The following is a 15,886-nucleotide window of genomic DNA, read 5'->3' on the forward strand; positions in this document are numbered from 1 at the left end:
TTGGATACTGCACACTGTTGTTCATAACACAGTCTATCAAACACGGTACAGCTGATAGCTCAATATAGTCATCAGCGAAGAAAGCTTTTGCTCAATGACTAACGCTATTATGAAAGTAATTAATGGATAACAGGAACAGTGTTTGTCTTCATATGCTACCCTGAGGAACGCTTATAGTGAGGTGTTTTTGGTTTTGCAAGTGTTTCCGCTAAAGGTTTGTGTTATTCCAGATGGGTACTGTCTCCACTCTTTATACCTTACTGCTAGGCATGATCACAACCATTCAACAGCTATACCAGACTAGCACAGACTATGAGAGAATTCCTCACATAAAAGATTTCTGACCTAGGTCTAAATTTTAATAAGAAATTGCTGAGAATGTACATCTGCAGAACAGTATTGTATGGATGTGACTCATGGACTGTAGATGAACCAGAAAAGGAGACCCCGAGCCTTTGAGGAGCAGTGCTGCGGAATGCTGCTGAAAATGAAGTTTACAGTTAAGGTAAGAAATGGGAAGGTTCTCTGAAGAATCGTCGAGTAAAGGAATCTTTAGGAATGACTTACTAGAATGCGGGCCAGATGACAGAACATGTTCTTAGTCACTAAGAAAGAACTTCCACGCTATTACCGCGAATGATAGAGGGTACACATTGCAGACGAAACATAGGCTGTAATATATACCACAAGTAACTGGGAACGTGAGGTGCAGGAGCTGTTTTGAGGTCAAGAGATTGGCACAGGAGCGGACACTGTGGAGGACTGAGAGAAGTGAAAGTGGGATTGCCTAGTGAGCATGCATTTCATATGAACTGGCAGACGGTCACCTCAGTGGATGTCAGAGTATGGAGAAAATGGGTGCTGCTTTGTTGTTTCGAGACCAAAAACGCCTGAGGATTGCAAATGTTTAAGTGTAATTCGTCTGGACGAAACACTGATGCAGTATCGTAAACAAGACGCCAAACTGAAATGGAAAACTTGGATTGGCCAAGGTGAAATTTTCTCCAGTGAAGGAACTCACCATATATTGTCAATGCTCACTAACTGGATCAAAAGAAAGAGGTTATTGGTTCTTGTTACACAAAGATATTACATTGTTATTGTGGTGTCACCGCCAGACACCACACTTGCTAGGTGGTAGATTAAATTGACCGCGGTCCATTTAGTACATGTCGGACCCGCGTGTCGCCACTGTGATCGCAGACCTAGCGCCACCACAAGGCAGGTCTCGTGATACGAACAAGCACTCGCCCAGTTGTACGGACGACCTAGCTAGTGACTAGATGTACGAAGCCTTTCTCTCTCATTAGCCGAGAGACAGAATAGCCTTCAGCTAAGTTAATGGCTACGAACTAGCAAGGCGCCATTAGCCTTACAGTGATTGTAATTAAAGTCTCCTGTGTATAGTCAAGAGCGATGTACCACGATGATTGATTAAAGATAAGTATTAATCCAGCTACGTACTTTTCTTCATATCATTAATTACGTAGCCTGTTCCAGTACTTCACGCCCGTCTGCGTTAGTCTAGCGTGCATTTTCAGCCATCTCTAGCTACAAGGTGTTGGCCCAGCTGCCGACACATCACATGGCGACGAGTCTACAAAGGATCTTGTGTTTTACTTTGCCCTAATTTATTTGTGTCATGGCTTCGCCACATTCTCCAGATGTACTGTCCGAATTTTATCGCTTGCAGAATCAGCAGACGCAGGCGTTATTGGGTGCCCTTGGACAGCTCGTCCAGGGTCAACGTGCCATTCAAACCGATGCGGCCGCCGTCGCTTCACCGGCACCGCAGCCACAACCTGCCGTTGCACCACCATTTCGAAGTTTTGATGAAACCCACGAGACTTGGCGGGAATGGTCCCGCCAGTTTGCCTTCCACCTCGCCGCCTACAGAATTCAAGGTAATGAGCTGCAGCCGTGTTTGCTTTCTTGTGTCGGTGTGTCCACCTACCGTGTGATAGTGAAATTGTTTCCCCGACGCGACGTAGCAACTCTGTCCTACGAGGAAATTTTGTCTGCTTTAGATGCCTATTTCAAAGAAACAGTTAATGTGGTTGCAAAACGGTATACGTTTTTTCGTACAAAACGTACGGCCAGTCAAACTAATAGGGAGTGGGTGGCAACATTGCAAGGACTTACTAGGGACTGTGCCTTTGACTGTGACTGTGGTCTTTCTTATTCAGATACAATGGTGCGTGATGCAATTGCACAGAACGTTTCTGATGTTCGCATACGGGAGCAAATTTTGAAACTAGTTAATCCCTCCCTTCAACAAGTGATAGACATATTGGATAGACAAGACACACTTGACTGTGCTCAGGAATCTTTTGAAACTTCGCCAACGGTGTGTAACATTAACCGGCCCGCCGGGCGAGCTGCGCCGCCCGGTCAACTGCCATCGCACAAACAAACGCAGCTGCCGCCGCGCTCTAAGCCACGTGTGCCGCGCCAGCCCACAAATGCAGTGAAATCATGCCCGCGGTGTGCTGCTAGACATTCGCGTGAACATTGCCCGTCACGCCAGGCTATTTGCTTTTTCTGCAATAGGAAAGGACATGTTCAAAGTGTTTGCCAGAAAAAGCTCCGATCAGACAACCACAATCATTCCAGGCCCTTTGCTTCGCGCCGGAATCGAACCAAGGACACTCAGGGTCGTGGACCTTCGCCCATGGACATTCATGTAGTTAATTCCACTTCGTCAAGTGACACTTTCTCTAACAGTGACTGTGTTCGTCCCACAAAAACTGTGCGTCGACGTCGCCGGAAATCACGTCAATTAGCAAGTGATTCTGTACCAGTGTCTATTCAAATTGCACAAAACAGTCGCTCTTGTCGTCGGCAGGACAATAAACTTTTTGTGGACTTAGACTTTGAAGGCAAAGTGATACCATTCCAGCTCGATACCGGAGCTGCAGTTTCATTGCTCAATCACGACACGTACAAACAACTGGGCGCACCTCCATTGCATGCCGCAAATGTTCAGTTAAAAAGTTATTCCGGACAGACCATTCCTGTGTTAGGACAGTGCACTCTTTTTGCAACATATAAAGGACAAACAAAACTTGTGTCATTTTATGTTCTTCGTTCTTCTACTGCAGTGAACTTGTTTGGCTTAGATTTATTTCAGTTGTTTAACATGTCTATTGTAAATCAGGTTCTATCAGTGAATCAGACTGTGCCTTCAGACGGTGTTTCTCGCTTATGTGACGAATTTGCAGACATTTTTGCACCAAGCTTAGGTTGCGCTAAAAACTATGAAGCACATTTGGAACTGAAAGTAAACGCGCAACCGAAATTTTTCAGAGCGCGCAATGTTCCCCACACATTGCGTGATGAGGTCGCAAGAACATTAAACGATCTAGAATCACAGGGTGTAATTGAACGTGTGCAAGCTTCTCTCTGGGCCTCACCCTTAGTAATTTTGCCAAAACCTTCCGGAAAATTGAGACTTTGCGTGGACTTCAAGGCCACAGTGAATCCACAACTAGTGACTGCTACTTTTCCTTTGCCCCGCCCGGAAGATCTTTTTGCTAAGCTGTGCCCGGGAAAATATTTTTCGAAGTTGGATCTAGCGGATGCGTACTTGCAAATACCTGTGGACGACGAATCCCAGCGCGTGTTGGTGGTTAACACGTATCTTGGATTGTACAGGTTCAAAAGACTGCCGTTCGGGTGTGCATCCGCCCCTGCATTGTTTCAGCAATATTTACAAACTATTTGTGCGTCGGTCCCTACTGCAGCAAACTATCTGGACGATATAGTGATCTCCGGACAGACAGAAGAAGATCATCTTGCGAACCTACGAACGTTATTTCAGGTCTTGCGACAAAATGGTCTTCGCTTGAGGAAGGACAAATGTGTGTTTTTTGCTCGTGACTTACCATACCTGGGCCATGTCATCAATGCCCAAGGCGTACATCCGAGTCCAGAGCACCTCCGTGCCATACAAGATTTACCTTCCCCTCGCAATGTGAAACAGCTACAGAGTGTGTTGGGTAAAATTAACTATTATCACAAATATATGCGCAATGCCTCTTCCATTTCAGCTCCGCTTCATCGCTTACGCCGTAAAGGTGTTCCGTTCGTCTGGACGACGGAATGCGAACGCGCCTTTCGCCAGTTGAAATCGGCGTTGCTTTCTAATACTTGCCTCACGCCTTTCGATCCCCAGAAACCCCTTTTGTTGATGGTAGATGCATCGGATTTCGGGATCGGTGCTGTGCTTGCGCACAAAGTTGGCTCCCATGATCGCCCTATTGCCTTTGCGTCCAAATTGCTCTCGTCTGCGCAAAGAAATTACTCGCAGATAGAGAAAGAAGCTTTGGCTCTCGTGTTTGGTGTTACTAAGTTCCATGATTTCTTGTATGGTCGTCACTTCACCATCATCACAGACCACAAACCTTTGACATCGTTTTTTCATCCGACCAAGCCTGTACCTCCACGTACAGCGCAGAAATTCATTCGCTGGTCTATATTCCTCTCGCAGTACCGCTACGATATCTTGTACCGGTCCACTGCTAAGCACGGAAACGCCGATGCGTTGTCCCGTTTGCCTGTTGCTGAGGATAAAGCATTCGATTCTTCCGAACTTGCTTGTATGTTCATTGATGCGGAAACTGAGGACGTGGTCGAATCGTTTCCGATCGATTTTCGTCGTGTAGCTACAGCCACAGCTGCTAACCCTGTCCTTGCTACTGTTTTACGTTTTGTTGCTACGCAATGGCCTTTGTCAAAGTCTCGGATCGAGGATCCGTTGGTTCGCCGATTTTTTGCTCATAAGGAGAGACTTTTTGTTCGACGTGGTGTTTTGTTGCTGCGTTCTGATAATGATCAGTCCCGAGTCGTGGTCCCACGTTCGTTAGAGTCCTCTGTCTTACGGCTTCTTCACCAAGGACATTGGGGTATAGTGCGAACGAAACAACTTGCTCGTCAGCACTGTACTTGGTTCGGAATCGATGCTGCGATTACGAATATGTGTTCTTCTTGCATGGCGTGTGCCGAACAACAATCCGCACCGCCGCGGAAAGTCTTTGCATGGCCAAAAGCCACTTCCCCTTGGCAACGCTTGCACATTGATTTTGCTGGTCCATTCTGGAATGCTCGATGGTTGGTTCTGGTCGACGCCTTCAGTAATTTTCCTTTTGTTGTCTGGATGTCTTCCACGACGTCCTCCGCCACCATCCAAGCGTTGTCTGCTATCTTTTGCATTGAAGGTCTTCCGCAGACTATTGTTTCCGACAATGGCCCACAGTTCATGTCCGCAGAATTTCAGTCATTCTGCCAGGCCAATGGTATTCAACATCTGACATCCGCGCCGTTTTCGCCTCAGTCAAACGGTGCCGCTGAACGATTGGTCCGGACTTTCAAGTCACAGATGTTAAAGTTGAAAGAGTCGCATTCTCGGGAGGACGCGTTGTTGCTCTTTTTGTCTTCGTATCGCTCTCAGCCCCGAGATGGTCGCTCGCCGGCTGAGTTGCTGCATGGTCGTCCTCATCGCACCTTGATGTCTTTGCTGCATCCGCCGCATCAGGTTCCTGTGCAGCGGCAGACTCCTGCTTTTGCTCCTGGCGACGTTGTATTTTATAGCAACTATCGAGGTTCACGGCGTTGGCTCGCAGGGCGCATTCTTCGCTGCCTCGGCCGCGCGATGTATTTGGTTTTGGGGGCCTCTGGTGAGGTGCGTCGGCATCTCAATCAGCTGCGCCTCTGTCGTCGCACGGGTTCTGCCGCTCCCCGTCTGCTTTCAGCGACGGTGCCGTCCGGTCAGCGCCCTGGGGACCCATCTACTGGCTCGCCTCATCCCCAGGTGTTACCGATGATGCCTTCCATTTTGCCCCATGGCGACGCGCCGCCGCAGCAGCCGCAGCCGCCGCCGCTGCCGCCGCCGCCGCCGCCGCCGCCGCCGGTTCTCCCGCCGGCGCCGCCCGCATTCGACGCTTCGCTGCAGCCGCCAAGCGCCTCCCAGGGTCACACGCCGCCGATCGCTTCCCATGACCAGCTGTCCTCCGCCATGGCACTCCCGCCCGCTCCGGACCACATGACGTCATCGCGCGTCGGCTACCCCGACGCAATGGAGGTCGACCCTTCGGCCCCTCCTGTTTCTTTACGGGCGCATACACCGCATGTTGACGTGCACCCTGGACTAGGTTTTCAGGCGTTTCCTAGCTCCCCTCGGACCGAATGGCCGGGTGCGGGTGGCACAGCCTCGCCTGTTGTTAGGCTCCCCACCTCATCGCATACGTCAATATGGGGTCCTCCCCACGGCGGGCGGAAGACTTATCTCACGACCGTTCGCCGATTTGCGGGGGAGGAATGTGGTGTCACCGCCAGACACCACACTTGCTAGGTGGTAGATTAAATCGTCCGCGGTCCATTTAGTACATGTCGGACCTGCGTGTCGCCACTGTGATCGCAGACCTAGCGCCACCACAAGGCAGGTCTCGTGATACGAACAAGCACTCGCCCAGTTGTACGGACGACCTAGCTAGCGACTAGATGTAAGAAGCCTTTCTCTCTCATTAGCCGAGAGACAGAATAGCCTTCAGCTAAGTTAATGGCTACGAACTAGCAAGGCGCCATTAGCCTTACAGTGATTGTAATTAAAGTCTCCTGTGTATAGTCAAGAGCGATGTACCACAATGATTGATTAAAGATAAGTATTAATCCAGCTACGTACTTTTCTTCATATCATTAATTACGTAGCCTGTTCCAGTACTTCACGCCCGTCTGCGTTAGTCTAGCGTGCATTTTCAGCCATCTCTAGCTACAAGGTGTTGGCCCAGCTGCCGACACATCAGTTATCACGACACGAGCAGACGTTACAAATTTTTGTGGATAAGAATGTGGCCTAACAATAGGACAAGACCATCTACCACGTCAGTCACTGGGAAAGGAAAAGTTCTGGTGGTCTTTACAGAGCAGTTCCTCAATAGTCATGTCGTCAGCGTTCGGTTGTGTGACACGTTATTCCGTTTTCATATCGCTATAAATTAATCCACGAGAGATGAGGGGTGTAAATAAGAACCTACATCTTTCCATGTGGCACTGTGATATTACAGGTGCATAAGACTGATGTCTTTGGTGCTTCAGTATGTCCTCACTGCTGGTGCAGTAGTTGATGATTTCACGACAAAGGCGATGAAGCTAGACAACTAAAATGAATTTTCTTCAGTAGAGATCAATTCAGATTATAGAACAATCAGATGACGCTATCAAACTCAATCTTTTATAACTTCTTCTATATCTTTCAAGAGCATGTTGTTTTTCATAATCGTCTACTGGAGTAGTTTACTCTGCGAGTACAACAAACTCACCGGTACTGACAGAATGACACACTGTTCTGTTCCTGCCTTAGCTGATGATGCTTTGTATAAACCTGGCGTGTCGTGTTCTTCATAGCTCGAACATCAGTCTTTTGACCAGTTATTCGTATTTTCTACTACCAGTCACATTTATTTATTTTTGTGTTTAATTTAATGTACTTCAACACGTTTCAAGCACTTTTGGCAAACTATCAGCCGTTTATGCATGGAGATATATGTAACTTACAGACAAATTTTATTCATCTAAATTAACATACAACTGTTTTGTTCACCATTCGCTGCTGTTCGGTGTCTAGCGGAGGGAAGAGTGTGTGTGGGGGAGGGGGGGGGGGGGAGAGCTGCGCCTCGTTTGTTGTTGTGAACACCACAGCCTATGTGGGATGCAGATAGTGTAGCACCAGTTATATAGATGCAATAGTTGTGTGATAAATTATTTGTATGTCAACTGCACACGTTCGATTTTGGCGTCCCAGAGCTTAATTTGCATTGTTGGAATGCTGATGGAGATGTTTTGTGACACCACACTTTGTAAGACATCATGGGATCCTGACCTTCAGTGCTTACATATTCCGCCCTCACAATCATATTCCACACATCAAGACGCTTCATTCGAACCCCAAACTCGATAAGATAAAGCCAATGTTGTATGAATTCATGTAGACAATACACAAATAAGAAGTGCACACCGGGGTTGAGATACTTGAGGCTGGCGTACACACACACACACACATTCTAGACACGACGGCCACAAGAGCTTTTAGTTCGGGAGAGGCGGACCACACACCGATAGTCCGGTCCTTCAGAGGACGATTCAGCCTATCTACGTTGGTCGGCAACCGGCTGTGGAGTGGACAGCGATTGCCTGAGTGAAAGGGGAGAATGACCACGTGTTTGGCTTAAAAGCAAATTCCGCTACATTGTGTGAGAGCGCCCAACCTAGGTATTCTTCACAAACATAACACATAGTTTCAGTGGTTTACACAGGGAGACAGCAAACCCCAAACGGCCGGTGCTAGAGATTTCCGGATTGGTCACTTTAAATGAAACGTCATTCTCCCGGTTTAGAAGAACAATGATGATTGGCACACGATATTCCTGACGCCTTGAGCTGAACGAGTAATGGAAGAGACTGAAAGATATACACCTTCATGTCTGGTGTGGAGAGGGGCCATTCCATTGTCGCTCTTGGAGCGAGAACACGTAACGACACCGTTTGCGCTCGTACGTGTACTCAAACAGCGAGGAACAAGTCTCTCCTCAGTACTTCACTGGGAGAGCACCTCTGTCGAGAGCGAATTGGAGTGCAACTCTGTATTGACTCCTTGCGATTAAGCATTGTTCACTGTGTTGGCCGTCACACTTATTGTGTGGTGTGAATGGACAGAGTTATAGTTAAACACCAGTGAGCGAATTTTTGAGTGGCATCACGGTGGACTGGTTATATGACCGGTGTACGACGCCAATAGACTAGGGGCGAATAGGAGTTCTTGACTTCATCAAGGTGTAGGGAGAGCTTGATTGGCAAAGGTCAATCCAGATAGAACGAGAGTTATCTTACTTGTCAGCAGCGAGCAGCGCAGACAGCAGTCATCGCGGCTCACAGTACTGCGAGCCCCATATTTCCTCCACAACAATACACTTCACTGCATTGCACACGCGACAGCCTCGACTGTACCTACCAACATTCTAACAGATAATTATTCGAGTTGAGTAGGTGTGGCTCTCAGCCATTCTGCCAAGTCAATAACAATCTTAAACTCTGTATAGAAATTTCATTAGCGAATCCTATCCTTAAGAGGTAACTTCATATTCCGTAAAGAACCCGGAAATAACTTGTTCATAACTAAAAGTGCCATTGTGATTTCTCAGAATTTTTGCAAAATAAATAATAATTTTCGTTAGTTTCATGGGCACTAGTTACGTAAGAAACTTAGTGAATTTTTGTGTCATTTCCTTACAGCGGACGACTCCAGAAGATATTTACTGCTGAAAGTTTTTCAGGCATTTCTCTTTCGAACGTTACCAGCGTCTGTCTGACCTCTGTAGTAGTGTGGGGGTGGAAATTGCATCTTGCAGGGGCAACAGGGTAAAGGGTACATTTCAGATTAATCCTTTGCGCAGAATGACAGAATAGCACCCACACGCTCACAGCTTCTACACTGCTTAATCTGATACCGATTTGCACTTAACACATTGTACCGATGTTTGTACATAGATGATAACAGTATGTGGAAATGTGTGGGGACTGTATAGCATTGAAATATCGAAACAGAAGCAGAAGATGTATTTCAGTGCTCACTGGCAACCAACTGCTACAGACTCCAGTACATAAAACTCTTCTACACGTCGCATCTCCCACAAAAAAAAGCTGCATGTAGAGCAATGCTGTATAGAGCACACAAACGTCTGCGCAGACAGACCACCAATGAGAAATAGAAAGAATACAGTGTACCGCAGTAAACAGTGGATATGAACAACCACTCATTAATACGACGTCACAATAGATAAAAAATAAACTGATCAAACAACAGCTAGCTAAACTCGAAACTGGCAGTGCCCCGACTGTTAAATTCGTAAAAATGCCGTATCCTGACTAAAATCTAACAAGTTACCTAGGTTATTCAATAACACGGAAGCAAAAGATCACGTTAAGCACAATCTAAGACCTAACTAGTACGCTGATTCAGAATATAAACCCGCCAGATACAGATCTTGACGTATCTGTCATTTACAAAATTACCTGCAGCTAGTGCAACAAATAATATGTAGACCAGACAGGTAGAACTTTCAGAACACGATGTAATGAAAATAGAGACTGTTACAAATTGGAGAAGTATAAAAACAGCTAAAATATTGTGTCCACTGCTCACCATGATGTTGGATGCCATCTGGTGGCATTGCGGGCACGTAATGCGGTAAGGAATGTATGTAAGAAGAACAGAGACAGATGGGAAATCACCACCGGGTAGATATGGTCTGTGGCCAAGCGGTTCTAGGCGCTTCAGTCTGGAACCGCGCGACCGCTACGGTCGCTGGTTCGAATCCTGCCTCAGGCATGGATGTGTGTGATGTCCTTAGGTTAGTTAGGTTTAAGTAGTTCTAAGTTCTAGGGGACTGATGACCTCCGATGTTCAGTCCCATAGTGCTCAGAGCCATTTTTTAGATATGGGCTGCAAATGGGGACATCCACTGAGATAAGGGACTTTGACAGAGGTTAGATTATTATTACGCAGAGTCGATGAGCGATTATCTCAAAAACGTCGAAGGTGATCGAATGTTCTCGTGCTACGTCGTAGGCATCTACAGAGAGTGGTAGATGATCCGTGAAACTACCACTAGGCTCTGAGTGGTTAGATGTCTAGGACTCTTCACAGAACGTGCGATTACGAGGTTTGTCTGCTCTACAAATTTGGATACATTGTGATATGTTGTATCTCTGCCGAAAGAGTACGATGCTGGGACATACACAGGTGTATCGGAGCACACTGTTGACGGTACATTGCTGAACACTGAACTCAGCAGCAGACGAGACCTACGTGTTCGTATGTTGACACAACGACATCAGCAATTACGACTGTAATGGCGCGGGACCACCGGGACTGGATAGTTGATCATTGGAACAATGTCTGCTCTTCGGATGAATCATGTTTCTTGCTACACCAGATCGACAGTCGTCCCCATAAACGCTGTTATCGAAGCGCATGGCGGCTCAAAATATGCGCCGCGCCATGAGCAGAGTCTGATGAGAGCAATATTATGCTACGTAAAACATTCTCCTGCGATTGTTTGGGACCTTTAGTAGTAATCGAAGACATCATTTCAGCTGTGGACCACCTGCTTGCCTTCATGCTTGATGTCTTCCCTGATTTCCCTGTGTTATTGTGATCGCTTCTCAGTTTTGGTTATTGATAACTTGATACCAGTGTCTGAGTTCAATTTGCACAGCACTGAAGATAATCACCATGTGATCGAAAATCGATTCTGCTATCAATAAAACATCAATATCACAGCTAACACTGACCTTGCTTTTAATTCCCTGACAGAGATGTCATCTTCCAGCAGCGTAATTGTCCGTATCTACAAGCCAGAATCGTGCTAAAATGGTCTGAAGAGCACGATAGTGAAATCATGTTGATATGTTTCCCACCAAAATTGCCTAATGTGAAACCGACGGAAACCTGGGTCGCTATCGGACGCTATCACCACGTACACAAATTACCAGCCTGATATTTATGGGAAATACATGACTTGTGTGTAGGCATCTGATGCCATATACCCCAACAAACCTACTAACAAACAATAGAATCGATGGGATATAGATTTAGTGCGGTATTGCGTTCCACAGTTGGACCAACAAGCTATTAAGCAGGTGGCCATAATGTTTTGGCTCGCCAGTTTATATAGTTTACATGTATGTAGAAACATTTGTGCAGTGGATCACTTCCAAATCAGTATCACATTAGGCTGAGTAATAATGCTGTGTTACACAATATCTCCACCAGTGTACCAACGGTGCAAACGAAGCTTGGGATGCCAAAACCGTAAGTCAACAACAGATGTTTAAAAGGTGAATCACAGCATTACCGCATCATAAGAACAAATGTAACTCTACTTGCATTTCGCACAGACTGTGGTGTCACTCATAACAAACATCAGGATCCGTGTCACGCCAGCAGAAAACATCATTGGACTTTAGTTTCTTACCACCCTCCAGCCTCCCCCAAATTTCCCAGTATCCACTCCAGCAACGAATGGTGAACAAAATAGTAGAATGGTAACGTAGATGAAGACAGTTTAAGTAACATATTTGTGAAAACACTAACTCCTGGTAATGAGCCAAACATGTTTTAAACGTGTTGTAATATCTTACATTAAACGTAAGATAAATAAATAAGAATGGCAAGACAAAATACAAATAATTATTCCCCGCAGATACGGTTATTAAACAGAGACGGCAAGACCAGAATTAATTAAATATTTTGGCTGTTAATGCAATTAATACTGTTACTATTTTTTAAATTTACTTTATTTACTAAATATAGAATACGTATTTTGGAAGATTGTAGCCCGTAATCCTGCGATATGTGATCTATACATTGTTGCTAGTATCGATGGTGTTGGAGATTAAATTTTTACTTTTCCTTTTGAGCGTTTCTGTTCCTACACATATGGTCAAATTGCTGTTGAGTTTCTTTGGCACTGTTGTACGTAATCTATTCAAGTGTGCCTATGTTTTGGAAAACTCTTGTATGGCCACCTCCTGAACTCCTGAAGGATAACCGAGATATAACTGGCGGCCGGTGGCATCTTATAAACAGTCGACGGAATGGTTGTTTTAACATGGGATACAATTGTCGATTTTGAAGGAACTTTCAAAACCACACAAATGCAAATTAAAAAAAAGGTATACACTCCTGAATGACTAATTGTATACAATACGGGAAATTAGCTGTTATAATACGCAATAACTCAGAATAAGTTCAACCGTTTGATGATATGGGGGCCACTATGTTGACGAGGGTCAGTTATTCAAAAGAAAATATTATAAAATTAAATATCGAAAAGCACCGAAAATCATGAATAGAATCGCCAGTGCGACCCTGAATTACATACAGTTTAGGACTTAATACTTTCTTTGACGCAATTGCTTTATATATTTCGGAACGTTGATCGCTTCAGAACTAGAAAATAAAAGGCAGTAGGAGGAGGAGGAGATTATTGTTTAACGTCCCGTCGACAGCGAGGTCATTAGGGACGAAGCACAAGCTCGCATCATGAGAGGATGGAGAAGGAAAGCAGCCGTGCCCTTTCGAAGAAGCCATCCTAGGATTTTCCTTAAGCTGTTTAGAGAAATCACGGAAAACCTAAATAAGGATGTCCAGAGACGGATTTGAACCATCGTCCTCCCAAATGTGAGTCCAGTGTGCTAACCACTGTGCTACTCTGCTCGGTAGAAAACAAACGGAAAAGCATATCTGTTTCATTTTGCCAGCTCTACGAAAATGGAGCAAGGTCAAAAGTTAAAACTAAAACAAATTTTCACGCCAATTGAACGCAGCATCGGATGGTTACCGGGTAAAGCTTTGTTAGAGCGGATAAACAGTAAGGAACAAATACTGTATGAGGGCTATTAACCACTTTTTATGACACACGACTGCTGGAGAAGAGTTGCCCAAGCGTTTAGTAATGTTCCATTTAAAAGTATCTTTTAAATAAAAGGAATTCTTCAGAACTTTGTAAGGAAAGAATTTCGGTATCAGAGGTCGTACAAGGAGCTTAAATACTAACGGTGTCTGAAACAGTATCAAAAAGATATGCTCAAACCTGAAGAATTTAGACTTTGGTGCTTTACATGAAAAATTCGAGTGTGGTGTAATATTCGTACTGAAGTAGGTAGTGAACAGTAAAAATAAGAAAGGAAACAAATAAATGATATCTGACGGATAGTTGTTGGAGGATTTCAAATAAACACCTTGGCGGTAGTATCCTCACACAGTAACGTGGCCGCAGTTGAAGAGGTTCCTAGCTCATTTTCGAGGATGTGCATTGTCACTAACATCGTCATATATTCTTGAACAGCCTTTAGTAGTATTTAGGAAACACAGTAAAACACTGTACCAATAACTAACGTATATTAAAGTACATGTAGAACGTGAATGTACGCTTTACCTCCCCATTCTGAAGCATTTTCTTAGGCTCTTGTTCAGAACAGTAATATCAATGGTCTGTTCTGGGAGTCCATACCCAATCAGCTATTTGCATATCTCCTTGTCAAAATATCATTAGCTACTCAGGAGGTGGTGTATCCGATACTGAATTTTCCCATGAAAACATTCTAGCGTCTTTTATTACAGTGTGAAAAGAACAATGTAAACCTTCTTGTAGTAGTCCTATTGCATAAAACTGAAATACTCTAACTCATTGCTGATCAGTAACTAAACAAGTCTACACTACGCGGTAGCAAGTTTAAAAATTATGGAAATTACATTAACAAACTTGATAACTTTTGATATATTTGTGGTGATGTTACTTGCGGTTCAAGAAGGCGACCATTGACTAAGGCCTGGAGACAAGCCAACACCTTATAATTTGGATGTCGAGTGGGAGACTAAGATGAATTGTGGGATCCACGCATGTGTTGCACCTCATGTTCGTCTACTTTGGATGCTTGGAGGCATGGTAAAAGTATCACCACGAAATTTGGTGGGCCGTTTATTTGGCTTGAACCCACAAACCATGCTTCAGGTTGCTGTTTTGGTATGGTACCTTCCTTGAGGACAGGAGTCAGTACCAACAGCAATATTCAGTACCCTGACGTCCATCTGTCATTTACCCTGTGGCTCATGCTGGAGGATTGCAGTTCCCTGTTTGTCCACATGTGCCGCCATCAATCAGTGATAATAATGATAACAGACCAATACGTACAACTGAAAAGGTGCAATCACTCGCCAACGACACTGCCCCTAGATTTACACCTGTATCGTCATCTGGAGAACCATACAAAATCACGTAGAGCGAACTCGGATCTCGTTTGATCATTAGTTCTACCAAAGCTTAGTGCCTAGTTCTTAGCCACACGACTGCAGCGGTTGAATCTCCTTGCTCACACAGTACGTGTGCCTGTGAGTGATTCGGGAGCGTTAAAAAAAAAAAACTTGAGTGTATTTTCATTAGTGAAGGAGACGTTACAATCTGCAGAAATACTGACGATTTGTTGGTAGACAGGAACATTAAATACAAACCAGACGAGTGCAGACTCTTTATTGATGGCTCGAAAACAATCCCGAAGGCAGTACTGTTACACCTTGCAATGAAACGTCATCACTGTTACATATAATGCCTTCAGTGAAGAAAGATATACCATATTGAAATCCGTTGTACACTGTGTTAATTACAATAAACATGAATAGCTGGTATGTGGAGATTACAAAGTCATTGTGGTGCCGATCAGTTTTTAAGCGGGTCACGCTAAGTATTGCTGCTACCAGTGTGAGTGGGACAGCCGCGAAAGAGAAAAACACTACGCACAGAGGGAATGGCCACCATAAACAGCTCTGGTGCCTGGTTAGAAAACTATTGCCGAAGTACCTCTAATAAATTCGAAGGAAATAGTTCCCCCACTATTTTCCATTACGTTGGCACTCATGAGAACACTTTTTCCAAGGCTGTGCACAGAAATAAGCAGTATGTCAGTATTTGTATAAGAGGTTTTAATGACTGAGTGCAGAGATTCTACTGTGTTGGTTGCTTTTTGCAGGATGCTACAGAGAGATGTCCAGACATCACCCACAAGAGGAAGTCAAAGAAACGCCATGAATAAATTCGGTTAGTTCAGTTAATGGTTATATAGTGTTGATTAGTGCTGCAATAAACGCGGCAGGTATAGGTCCCACAAACTTATACCCTGAGCAAGGAAACAATTTTAATCGTGAAATCTGTGTTCAGCGCATCACAGTCAACAATGAATATCTACTTCTATCATTGCAAAAATCCGCTGTCAACCACTGTAACTGAATATAGTATACCATAAATATGTAATAAACAGTAAAGTAAGGTCCAAT

Source organism: Schistocerca piceifrons, chromosome 1 (assembly GCF_021461385.2).
Source record: "Schistocerca piceifrons isolate TAMUIC-IGC-003096 chromosome 1, iqSchPice1.1, whole genome shotgun sequence".
Lineage (NCBI taxonomy): Eukaryota > Metazoa > Arthropoda > Insecta > Orthoptera > Acrididae > Schistocerca > Schistocerca piceifrons.